Source organism: Halichoerus grypus, chromosome 6, assembly GCF_964656455.1.
Source record: "Halichoerus grypus chromosome 6, mHalGry1.hap1.1, whole genome shotgun sequence".
NCBI classification, from domain to species: domain Eukaryota; kingdom Metazoa; phylum Chordata; class Mammalia; order Carnivora; family Phocidae; genus Halichoerus; species Halichoerus grypus.
In genome coordinates, this window is record NC_135717.1 from 154,331,616 (window position 1) to 154,343,674 (window position 12,059).

The 12,059-nt window shown below is 40.0% G+C and overlaps 1 long non-coding RNA gene across 1 annotated transcript; it reads left to right on the plus strand.

The window, feature by feature from the left end:
- The first annotated feature begins 80 nt into the window (after nucleotides 1-80).
- LOC118531694 (uncharacterized) lies at nucleotides 81-11,785 on the plus strand. Its single transcript, XR_004915339.2, has 3 exons — nucleotides 81-333; nucleotides 4,204-4,339; nucleotides 11,423-11,785. It is a non-coding gene; the product is annotated as an uncharacterized LOC118531694 (long non-coding RNA).
- Nucleotides 11,786-12,059: the final 274 nt, after the last annotated feature.

Here is a 12,059-nt window from a genome sequence, read left to right on the forward strand (position 1 = left end):
CGCGCTCGCTTGACAGCCGGGGCGGTGCAGCCTGCGCAGCCGGGTAGCCGCCGCCGCCGCCGCCGCCGCCGCCACCGCCGCGCCCGGGGAGGGGTCTCCTGGCCCCACGGGCCGCCCTCGAAGCCTCGCTACCAGCTCGTTCCGCCCGCCTTAGCGCCCGCGGGTACGGGTCACGTCGGCCCCCAGCTTCCCTCGTGCCCCTCCCGGCGCTTGCCCTGCGTCTCCCTGCGTGACCCCCCTGGTGCCCTCCAGCACCCACAGGCCTCTTCTGGGAAGCAGTCTCCCACCTTCTCCCGGAACATTCCAGAGAGCAGTTGACTCCCTCTTGATCAGGTCAGGGCATGCCAAGGGGCTTAAAAAACCGCGAAACAGGCTAGCGCCTACTTCCCACATCCCCCAGCAAAACAAACCCTCCCCTCCACTCCCCATCTCCGCCACCCCTTCTCCCGGAGTCTCACGGTCCAGGAAAGGAACCCCCCAGCACAGCTCCGGGTCGTGGGCTTTGGAAAGCGCACGAACTGCTAAGTGGCCTTCGCGGCTTCTCCGCTGCTTTGGTGGGGGGAGGGGTGCGGGGGAGGGCATCCGGGCTAAACAATCAATGCTTACTTTATCCGAGGTGTATCCATTTTGATGTAAAAGCTTTTCCCTAATTCAAACTCAAGGTGCTAAAAGGAAAGGGTCACAGGATTGGCTAATGGGCAGTGTAAAACATCCTTGTCTAGAGGCAGGAGCATGACAAAGAGAATTTGGTCTTTCCAAGCACTCTCACTCCATATAGAATGTGTTGTGCTATGAAACAAAAATGTTGTGAAGTAAGTTACGGGGGGCAATTTAATAGCAACCAGAAGCAGCTAATTGTGGATAGGATTGCTCAGGACTTCTGCTTATGGAAGGAGATTAAATAGCACTTGAGTCTGGGACATCTGCAAGTTCCATGAAAATATAATTCTAAGCACACATCCAGGAGGATAGGCAAAAGTTAAGTAGAAGGCTGCATTGCCATGTTCATTTTGTGCCTTTGAATATTTCCCAGAAAATTAACTACATTACAGATACCATTCAGTTGTGTGTTACTGATGATGGCAATTCAGAGTTTAGGGTCTCAAGTACACATTTTTCATGACTCACCTGGGGATATATAAGAAGTTTGTATCTCCCAAGAAGAACTGGGATGAAGTCCGCTTCATCCATTTGGGAGATATTAAAATTATTCCTCTGGCCAATACTGAGGAGTGGCAAAAGGTACGGGACAGCAGTTTTTATAACACTTTAGGAAATAAACCCTTTGAGTTTTCAAATATTGGCAGTGTTGGGGTTTTCTTCATATCTTATGGATATGCTCCCATCGAGTCACTGAAACACCTCTCCAAATTATTCTTTTTACCAAATAAATGATAGGAAATTATAATAGCCAAAGGCTCATGGCACCGATATTAACCTAATGGCCAAAGCAAATTAAAGAAAGAGCACATTTATTATTAACCTCTGAGTCTGCTGTATTGAGGAAGAACTATTCCATTTCTCATTACAGATTTCAGAAACATTTACTATCCGTGCCAATCCTGCCCGGATAAGATACTTCCTTGATTGCTCTATAACTGGTTGTTTCTTTAACAAGACATTAAGTTCCTTAATGGCAAAGTAGTCTTTCATACTTAGTTTATATAAAACATTATTATGTTTTTCTTTTTTTTTTAAGATTTTATTTATTTATTTGACAGAAAGAGAGAGAGAGAACACAACCTGGGGAAGCAGCAGGCAGAGGGAGAGGGAGAAGCAGGTTCCCCACTGAGCAGGGAGCCCGACACGGGCGGGGCTCCATCCCAGGGCCCTGGGATCATGACCTGAGCCGAAGGCAGCCGCTTTAACCGACTCAATATAAGATGTTTATCTTATATTCTTCATTATTCTTAACTGAGAGCATCTGCTAGCTATATAATAAGTTTTCATTAAATATTTTTGCGTTATGTTTAAACTATTGCTATATATAAGTACAAGATTAAGAAGAAAACCAATAAAATCAGAATAATTCCCCATATTCTAAAGGAATCTGTACATTTACACCAATACTTTCCATATGAAGCAGCTCAGGAGAGAAAAGTAGTTAGCATTCTAATCAATTTCATTTGGTTATATAGTCTAGTTATAAATTCTATTTCCATTCTGAAGAAGCTGTCCGGGGGAAGTTTATCTACATAAGGAAAATCTTGCTCAGTGATGAGTATATCACTGCCTGTGATTATTTTGGAAAAATTCAGTAATGGATTCAGAATTTTCTTTTTCAATTTTATGAATTAGTAGGAAGCTTAGCAAACTTATGGAATTTCAATAACAAGTTTCCAGAAGCCACATACTTGACAAATTAAATCTAGAATACCCCCAAGAACTTGGAAGAAAGCTAAAAGGACCTTTAAGAACTAAAATAGATGGCAAAAAGTCCATGTACCAAAGACCTTATTCATGGGAGAGCTCTTCAGACGTTCATTTAAATTATTCATGCGATGTTAGTAAGTTTGGTTATGCTGTTTTCCGACCACAACATATTAGAAGTAACAAATTAGAATGAAGTGGGATGACATTAAAACAAGGAATGACAGAACTATAAAAAGTAGCCATAAGGACAAAAAACCACACAGCAGTCTGAGTGAGGCCTTTTAGTGAAGAGGCGAAGCACCAAAAGACTGAAAAGGTGTCACTCTGTTATAACTTATCACAGTGAGTGAGGTTCCTAATGGAATATAGGATATTCAGCATCAGAGGGGACCTTAGGGATCTTTGAGCCCAACTTCTCACCCCATAAGAAACCTCTCCACAAAAATTTCTGTCCAATAGTCATCCAGTTTCTGTTCTAGAAGTCTCAGTAAACAAAATCCTCAAAGGCAGCCCTTTTCATTTTTGGTAGAGTTTTATTTAACTGTGACATCTCTCTTCTTACAATTCTACCTATGTTTATAGTTTACTTTTCTGCGACTATGCAGAGTAGGTCCAATTTCTTTTCTGATAGGTATTCAGAGATTTGAAGTCACATTTTATTGCTCCGCTTAACTATTCTCTTCCGCAAGTGTTCGTTTAATTGTCCATATGGCTTGATTTCCACAGCTTCCACCACCTTAGTCACCCCCTTTCAGATATACTACAGTTTATCAATGTTGTTCTTATCCTATGCATCCAGGACTCAAGTCCAGGTTTATCTGGATTGGTGTGGAATAAGAACTAGTAGTTCCCTTAACTTAGGTCTAGGGCTTATATTTCTGTAGCTTAAAAACGCATTAGCAGCTTTGTGGTGTTGGCTGATATTATCCTTGAAGCAAATTATATGGATGAAGGGTCATTGATAAAAGATAAAATATATTTTGTTTAATCAGAAGGAAAGAGTTCTATTAATTACCTACATTGCAGGTAGTAAGCATTCAATAAGTATTAATTAAAAGAATTAATTAATTAATTAATTTAAAGAAAAAATCAACAAGTTCAAATTGGAAAATTGGAAAAATGGCTAAAAATTTAAAAAGAAACTGTTAGTCCTGAATGGGATAAATATCTATTTTCTGAAAACAATCACTTCTATGGAAAAATTTGATTCTTCAACAACACTGTATACATGTGGTATTACTATACATTTCCAAGGAAAGGAAGAACTTTGCAATAGTGATATTTTTAGGATACCTAGTATCTTTCCTCATTGAACTATAAACATGATCTCATTTATCCTTGAAGCATCAATGTGTGGGAGGGAACAGGAATAGTTGCATGCATTTACAGAGAGAGAAAGTGATGTGAAAGATGTAAGTGCCAAATTTAGATCATCCAGTAAATATACACTGGAGATCGGACATGGGTTTTCAGATTTAAAAAAAAAATTTTTTTTTTTAAGATTTTATTTATTTGACAGAGAGAGACACAGCGAGAGAGGGAACACAAGCAGGGGGAGTGGAGAGGGAGAAGCAGGCTTCCCGCTGAGCAGAGAGCCCAATGCGGGGCTTGATCCCAGGATCTTGGGATCATGACCTGAGCCGAAGGCAGACGCTTAACGACTGAGCCACCCAGGCGCCCCTTTCAGATTTTTTTAAAAGAAATCATTGTTTATCCATCAATTTTCTGTGAATACGATCTTATCTCTCTTGGACCTAGAAGACTGTTGGGAGAAAATTAAATGGAGAATTATTTCCATTGAAATAAGCCTGTATTTTGTTTCCTACCTAGGTCTATGCCCTTTAAAAACATCATCTTGGGAATTTCCTTAAGCTTTAATCCAAGCCTCTTGTGCTTCCTGGCTACGGCAGCTCATTCCTAGGAAGGGAGTGAGAGCCTGTGAAACTACATGTGCTCTTCGAGGAAGGTAAGCAGTAGTTTTCTTTAAAAAAAAAAAAAAAGGCACACATGCTCTCTCATGTTTAAATTAATTATATGGAGCCTAGAAAGTTCAAACAAACAAGAACAGTGTTGTTGTCACAGAGATAGCTCCCCTGGACAGCACTGCACTGACACAAATTTTAAATACTTTTTCCTCTAAATAGCTCTTAACTAAAACTTTCCATACACATTGCTATTCCTAACAGTGATAAAGAGATGCTCAGAGACAAATTACTGTTCTTTTAAATGTAAGAAAATAGACAAAGCAACAATGACTAAAGGCTGCATGAGGATGAAAGAACAGTGAACAATATGGGTGATTCCTTTTATTTATTCGTGTCTTCTATGTAATGGTGTAGTGGTTAGGAGCATGGACGGGCCTGATGCCCCAGGTGCGAGCCGGCTTACACAGCTAGTAGTTGTGTGACTATGGGCAATGATAAATAAATAACCCGTCCGTGCAACCATTTCTTCATCTGCCATATGGGAATAACAATAGCACCTAATAAGATTATTGTTAATATGAAATGAGTTAATATTTATGAAGTAGTAGACAAGAGCAAGACCCAGGAAGCACTTTAAGTTTTCTTAAGTACATACAATAGTAAAATACAAATCCGTCATGTACATACAATCTCTTTTGACCTGCCCTGGAATTTTATCTTCAAGTTATATAGAGATATTTAATAGGAGGAAGCTAAATCGTTGCCCTGGCTTAATTTTAAATGTTGCATCATGTCTATGAAAGCATCACACAGGAAATGAAATTATGAGGCAACCGATCTTCTCTAGCTGGAAGGAGAAGGACCTTAGCATTGATGGAGCAGCTAAAATTTTCAGGCACAGTGTGGAGTACATTACAATTCTCACAACAACTCGCTAAGGTTAAGTTGTCAAGTCTTTGATGGGGAAACTGAAGGTCAGAGAAGTTAGATGCCTGAGCCAGGTCACAGAGCTAAGTAAGCAGACCAGTTAGGATTTGAAGTCTGGTGTGTCTGATTTTAAGTGGGGTCTTCTTCATTGCCTTTTTTGAGAGAGGTGGCAGAGCTAGGCAGTTAAAAGAAAGGATCAAAACTTCTTCATTGTTTAAAAACACTCCTAGAATGTTTTCTACTTTGACAATCACAGTTTATTAACCCCCATCTACCTGCTTATTTCCAAATCTCACTTAGGAGATTCAGGGCTATATATCCAACTGTCAATGGACAGTTCTACTTAGACACCTCAAATTCAACACATTCAAAACTAAATTCATCATTTTTCTGCCCTAACTTATGTTATTCCTCCTATATTCCCTATCCTGTAGAATGTCACGATGACTATTCACCTACTAGATCAACACAAAAAGAGTAGCATTTTTCAGACTTCTGCAGAACACTCATGTTACAGTGAGATATACTAAATATTGTGAGGGAAAAGAGTTCTGTTGTCAAATAATCTTAACAGTAAGTTAGAGTTAAATAGGACTTCTCAGAATCTTTAAGATGCTAAGCTCATTTCAAATCTCCAAGAAATGGGGGCGCCTGGGTGGCTCAGTCGTTTAAGGGGCTGCCTTTGGCTCAGGTCATGATCCTGGGGTCCTGGGATCTGGAATGGAGTCCCACATCGGGCTCCCTGCTCAACAGGGAGTCTGCTTCTCCCTTTCCCTCTGTCCCCCGCCCCCGCTAGTGCTCTTTCCCTCTCTCTCTCTCTCAAATAAATAAATTAAATCTTTAAAACAATCTCCAAGAAATGGATATGATATGATATTAGATAGGATTACATTCAGTTGCATGAACCCAACTCAGTAGATTAACCAAACTAAGATTGATTTTCTTCTCATGATAAAAGGTATACAAGGAGGTGTACAGCCCAAGACAAGTACAAGTGCTCAAGAAAGTCATCAGGACTTGCACAGTTTTCTTCCTTATGGTCGAAAGATATCTGCTCTACCACTGGGACTTGTGTCCACATTCTAGGCAAGAGAGACGGAAAAAAAGAGAAGGAAAAAAGATATAGGCCAGCTAAGTCTGCTTTCCCAGCAACCGTGCATACCTGCTTATATCTAATTGTCCAGAACTGGGTTATGTGGCTTCTCCAGACCATAAGGAAGTCTGGGGAGATGAGTATTTTAATTTGGCTTGTTGCCACCCTTAACAAAATCAGGCTCCTATTAGAAAGAATAGGAGTTTGAATACTAAGTAGACAATGAGCTGTATATGTCATCAAAAGTTAGCAATTTCACCCATGTATTTGCCCCAAGCACTTATTAACATATCCTGTGGCTGCCCATCACTGACAGAGGGTATCCATGTTGCTTGCTTGGCACCCGGACCTTCTGTGATGTATCAGCTCCCTGCGACAGGCTCTCTAGCGCCACCCACAGTGAACTACCTGCCATCTCTGAGATGCACAACAGTGCTCCATGTCCCTTACTTGGGCACACTCTCTGCCTTTGCCTCCTGTTCTCTCCTCCTTCTGGCTAACTCTGGCAGGTCCTCAGAAATTCAGTTAAACTGCTGTCACACCTCCTTTTTTGCTCTCTACCCTTCCAACTGGGTTAGTTGTCTCCCTATCCTCCCCTGCATTACTATATTATCCTCAACTAAATTTTTTTTTTCCCTTATATATTTAGTGGAGGAAAAAAAAAAAAAAAAGCCCTGGAAGCACAATTGTATTTATGCTTTAATTGTAACTATAGGAAATATACACATGAAAAAGGCATGGAATAGATCAAAATGTTAGAGATGATTGGTTCTCTGGCTTCGAAACTTTTAGCAACACTATATAATTGTTATGATTCCATTTTTATTTCAAAAATAGAACAACTTAAGGCAGAATATGATAAAGCAGGACATGAAGAGTGGCGTATAAAGTAGGCAGCAGCAGGTGGAACACCGTGGGCTCAGGGGGTGAGAAGAGCCACGTGGAGGGTGTGGACTAAGCTGGGTCCTAACAATTGGATAGGTTTGGATGGATGTGGTGGCAGATGTGGGCAAGCCTCGTTGGTGATTGTCACCTAACTGCACAGGCCACACTGTATGTTCACAATATACAAAGTACCTCCTGGACAGTGAGTAGCATCCAACAAGGGAAGGGATTCATGGGGATCGGTGGGAGATGGGGAGGAAAGAGTAGATTAAGACCAAACAGTTAAAGGCTTTGGTGAGTCAGGCTGATTTGTATTGGGAAATTGCATTATAGTTGTCATTATCTGGAAATGGCATATAATAGGTTAGAAAAGAGGGGGCCTAGAAGAGGAGTGAAGGGCTACTCTATGACAAGAGCTGGGTTGAAACCAAGGTGGTGCTGGGAAAGTGGAAGAAAAGAGAGATTGAGGAAAAAACAAAATATGAAGAACTGACAGGACTTTGTAACCGTTTGATGGTAGAGTTGGCAGAAGTTAAGAGTGCCTTGGTGGGAAATCAGAGGGGGAGACGAACCATGAGAGACTATGGACTCTGAGAAACAACTGAGGGTTCTAGAGGGGAGGAGGGTGGGGGGATGGGTTAGCCTGGTGATGGGTATTAAAGAGGGCATGTAATGAATGGAGCACTGGGTGTTATAGGCAAACAATGAATCATGGAACACTACATCAAAAACTAATGATGTAATGTATGGTGATTAACATAACATAAAAAAAAAAAAGAATGCCTTGGTGGCTCTGAATCTGGTTAGTTGAAAAAAATGATAGTTTCTTTTTCAGAAATAGGAGAATGAGGAAATGTAGCTAGTCTGGGAGGTGGGATGATAGGAGATGGCCAACTGCTTTGTGAAAAAGTTGATTTAGAGAGAATGGCAGGCCAGTCACGTCCAGCAGTTAACCTGGCTTTGGAGCTTAGCAGAGCGAGTCAAATCTCCAGATACAGGTGTAGGAATCATTTACATAAAGATACAGTTGAAACAATAAACAGAAAAGAAATCCCCAAGAGAAGCAGACTATCTTAAGAACATTTACCATCAGCATTATAACTTCAGATAATTTGTAATTATCATGATAAAACATTAGTGTAGGAAAGATCTTGGAAGTTATTTAAGCCAATCTCCTTTTTCAACATGAAAAAAACTGAGGACCATTGAGATTATACATTTAAAACCTAAAGCCTATTTACGGTAGACTCCAGGGTATTCAAAGTTATACAGCTAGTTAGGATTAGTGACTGAATTGGGATTGAGCTTTCTCTTTGCCCAGTGACTCTTACATCAGCAATCAAGAACACATAGATTCTACTAAATTTTTCTGGCCCTTTAGCTTAAAATCAAAGAAACTATTGTCCAAAAATTAGAAAACCATTTTTAAAAAGTCCACAGTTTCCTCCATATGAGACTCCTGACTCCGGGGAAACAAACTGAGAGGGTTGCAGAAAGGGAGGTGGGTGGGGGGATGGGGTAACTGGGTGATGGGCATTAAGAAGGGCACGTGATGTGATGAGCACAGGGTGTTATACACAACTGATGAATCATTGAACATTATATCAAAAACCAATGATGTCCTATACCTTGGCTAATTGAATTTAAATAAAAAAAGAAAAAAGCCCACAATTTCCTAAAGGAGCAACTTGATTAAAAAAAAAACAAAAAAAAACCTTTGTCTATAGGTGGGATTTCAAAATAAATAATCTAGGACAATGTATTCAAGCTGCTATTTAAGCTAGCTATGCTTCTGGTTTGATTTCAACTATAGGTCTTAATTTCCCTGGATATTTATTTCCCTTAATTTCCCTGAATTATACTGCAATTTCAAACATAAGCATGTTTCTGGAAATTTTTATTTCAAATCTCACAAGATTACAATGCAATTTAGAAGGCAAATCTATGACACCATCTGCTTTAACCCTAAATTCAGTATAATGGACCTTACCTTAGAAGAGAGATTCAGTTACTAGGAAAATCAGAAGAACTTCATTATGCAATGTCTAATCATAACAACATCTTTAGAGCTCAAGGTAATAGCTTCTGGGTATTAATGCCTTTTTTAAAGATTTTATTTATTTATTTGAGAGAGAGCACAAAGTAATAGAGAGAGAGAACACGACTGGGGAGAGAGGCAGAGGGAAAGGGGTAAAGGGGCAGAGGGAGAGGGAGAAGCAAACTCCCTGCTAAGCAGAGATCCTGACTTGGGGCTCAGTCCCAGGACCCTGAGATCATGACCTGAGCCAAAGGCAGATGCTTAACCAATTGAGCCACCCAGATGCCCCGGTATTAATGCCTTTTAAAAACCTGCAAATAAGTGGTAAAAGACGTTGTAAGTCCATAGACACCCAAGGTTACAATAAAAAGTTCATTTATGTTCCTGCAAAATCCAAAATAACACCTCCAATGTTCCACCTTAAATCTTCCCTATTTATAAATGGGGGCGCCTGGGTGGCTCATTCGTTAAGCATCTGCCTTCGGCTCCGGTCATGATCCCAGAGTCCTGGGATTGAGCCCCACATCAGGCTCCCTGCTCAGCAGGAAGCCTGCTTCTCCCTCTCCCACTCCCCCTGCTTGTGTTCCCTCTCTCGCTGTGTCTCTCTCTGTCAAATAAATAAATAAAAATCTTTAAAAAAAAAAAAACTTCCCTATTTATAAATGTTATCTACTCACAGAAATATTCCCTATTAAATTTGAGGAATTAGAACCTTAAAGCCAAAGTTAATACAAAAGTAATATAAAAATATTCATTATTCTGGTGAAGTCCAAGCACTTTTTCATGCATGCAGTTAATCTCTATAACATAACTATAGAAGATTTCTTCATCATGAAGGACAGTACATCATTTTTCCACTTTCTTCCCTCCTTTAGGAATGTTTGAGTAAATGCAAGTTTTATTGCAAGCAGAGAAGATGGAATCTTCTTTAAAAATTACTAATTATTTTTAGGATACATGATATTCCTATTATGGACAGAATTCTGTTTTTGGTAATAAAAACATAGAGAAGGGGAAGCTGGGTGGCTCAGTCAGTTGAGTGGCTGACTCTTGGTTTCGGCTCAGGTCATGATCTCAGGATCCTGAGATTGAGCCCTGCTTCGGCCTCCACACTCACTGGGGGGCGGGGGGAGTCTGCTTGAGGATTCTCTCTCTCTCCCTCTCTCTGTGCCCCTCCCCACTCTCTCCCTCTGAAATAAATAAATAAACCTTTAAAAAAAGCCATAGAGAACTGCATTAACACTGTTTAAACAACATTGAAATTTATATTAAAAAGAATCCTGAAGCATCAGGGGATTTCTCGGTCTACTAATGACCCTATAAGAAATTTGTTCTGTGGAACTATCATATTCTCTGGCCTCCCATCCAGCCAGCAGGGGAAAAGAAGGAAGTACAGATTACTATCTCCTACTCTGAGAAAACAAAACAAAACAAAACCTGCAGACTTGAGGTAATAAGTAGCTAAAGCCAGTAGCTTCAGATTCTTTTCTCAATCTCACTGGTGGCCCTGGGTATACCATTTTTAAATACACAGAGTCAAATACACTTAAGGTTTCCTAGTGTATATTTTCTTTCTTTTGTTTTCTTTTTTTTTTGGTACACAAAAGGATATTCATTTGCCCCTTTATGGACTCAAAATATCTTGCAATCAGTAAATAAATGTCTTGAATATGTATATTATCCAAAGGGATAAGTAAATAGAGTTGTATATAGAAGTAAACCCCCCTACACAAATGTGGATGAACTTGAAATCTTGACAGGACCTTTTTCCACACTTTTCTAACTAAACTTCTAACTATAGAAGATTTCATCATCATGAAGGACAGTACATCATTTTTCCACTTTCTTCCCTCCTTTAGGAATGTTTGAGTAAATGCAAGTTTTATTGCAAGGAGAGAAGATGGAATCTTCTTTAAAAATTATTAATTATTTTTAGGATACATTATATTCCTATCATGGACAGAATTCTGTTTTTGGTAATAAAAACATAGAGAAGGGGAAGCTGGGTGGCTCAGTCAGTTGAGTGGCTGACTCTTGGTTTCGGCTCAGGTCATGATCTCAAGATCCTGAGATTGAGCCCTGCTTCGGCCTCCACACTCACTGGGGGGTTGCATTTACTGGGGACTCAATGTATGGCAGGCTTGTGCTAAACACTCTACATACATTCTCTTCAATCCTCAGAGTCACGTAGGAAGAGACCTTCAATCATCATCCTCACTTTACAAATGAGAATTGAGACTCACAGCAGAACCAAGACCATACCCCAACCCACAGATCTCCAAAACTCATGAGCAAAACCACCATGTCCATCAGGGGTCTTTGGGAAATACAGAAAAGCAGCAAGAAGGGCAAACCCATCATCCCAAGAAACTAGTTTTCATGTTGGCACATTTTTTCTGATCTTATTTCTAGCCATACAATTTTTGTTCCATACTCTTTTTCACTTATTGTTGTTAAGTTATTAGAAATTCTCCCAAAATATCAATTTTCATGATCACATACCGTTCCAGCGAGTGCATATACCTTGTTCTACCTAATGCTGCATTTATTTGGACACTTGGGCTATTTTCAAATTTTTGCTATTTTAAATAATACTTTTATAAATATCTTTGTGAATTATCTCTTTATATTCATTAAAATGGAAATACTAGGACAAAGAAAATGTATGTTTAAAGCCACATTGCCAGATTTCTTTTTCAAAAAGTTTGCACGAGGGGTGCCTGGGTGGCTCAGTCTGTTAAGTGTCCAACTCTTAGTTTCAGCTCAGGTTATGATCTCAGGGTCCTGAAATCGACCCCTAGTTGGGCTCCACACTCAG